This window comes from Aplysia californica, unplaced genomic scaffold, assembly GCF_000002075.1.
Source record: "Aplysia californica isolate F4 #8 unplaced genomic scaffold, AplCal3.0 scaffold00660, whole genome shotgun sequence".
In the NCBI taxonomy this organism is placed as follows: Eukaryota; Metazoa; Mollusca; class Gastropoda; order Aplysiida; family Aplysiidae; genus Aplysia; species Aplysia californica.
This window is the reverse complement of record NW_004797930.1, coordinates 132,349-133,782: the sequence shown is the minus strand read 5'-3', so window position 1 is coordinate 133,782 and position 1,434 is coordinate 132,349.

Genomic DNA, 1,434 nt, shown 5'->3' with positions numbered 1-1,434 from the left:
TCTCTCTCTCTCTCTCTCTCTCTCTCTCTCTCTCTCTCTCTCTCTCTCTCTCTCTCTCTCTCTTAGATTCTTACTCTCAGTTTCAAACTCTGTTATCTTCATCCTACAACTACAAGCACGCGACAGTTTTCTCCATGGTCCACATACAATATTCTCCATACAAAGTTGTGTGCACTCGGCTATAGCGCAGTCTTACTCGATCTGTTGCTTTGATGATAATCAAACCCTTTTTATACCTTCAACTTGTTTAAGTCGCAATTCAGATCAATGCTAAATATTATACAGTCGTGACGAATTGTCAAATATATTAAAACCAACTTCCAACCTCTTCATTCTTTATCTTCTTTTTTTTTTTACGTTCCCCTACTAGATCTCTGGGGTAGTCGAGTTGTCGACGCGGCTGGTCTTCAACCGGCAGCCCAACTTATACGGATAGGCCTCTAATATAATTATATAACAGCCTATTATGTGACCGTTTTTTATACTGCATCCAAATCTGTGCCGACATGGTATGCGGAAAGGTGTGAATCTGTCAAGATTTTATGTTATGGCTATCAACAATATTTCACTCCAAAGATGTCCTATGATCGTGTTCATCTTTCTCAAGTTGTCTAAGTTTTGCAGTTTCTCAGTGCATCCGCCTGCACCTTTCTTTGCTCTATCCAACGCGCGCCTCTCTGGGTTATTATTTGCAATCGATTTTCTTCACGGGTCTCGCAGCGCACACGCATTAGCAGATCTTGGGTTACATCGGGCCAGCTGAGTGTTCGCGAGACAACCACGTAACGATGCTTTTAAGAGGCTGCGCATCCTGTTGACAGAAGATAGCTCTTGTTGTTGACTGTGCACTGTGGCAAGGAGATTAAAAGAGATTATATATTGGTCTTAACTCCTTGATCTGTGGACATTCTATCGTCAGAATCATAGCGGCCATCACGTATTTGTGTATGTGGTTAGATTATACAGAGAAGACATCAGTTTTGATTCGTCGCCTGGGAAGGGTTTTTTCCCGTGACATTTGTTTTGTTGTTGTTTAATTTCTTTAAAAGTTAATCGAATGCTAGGTAGATATACATACATGTATATTTCCGCCTGTCTGATGCGATGTTTAATTCTTTCTTTCTTTTTTTGTTGTAATGTAGTCAAATTTTCTCTTTTTTCTCGTTTTTTCCCATCCCGCACAACAACAGTTTAAATTCTGCGCATCCAGTTTATAAGCATAAAGTTCATTGTTATTCTTAGCTTGGTTCCATAAGTTCACTTATTGTATTGTCCCTTTCAAATCAGAAACAGCTAGCGACAGCATGGGCTAATGAGGGGACGACTCATGGATCTGTGTTTGCAAACCAGTGTTCAGCCAGCACCCCATTACATTTGTATTATAATTTGTTTTTCCTGAGCGACTCAATTAGGCCCTATCTATATCTATATATA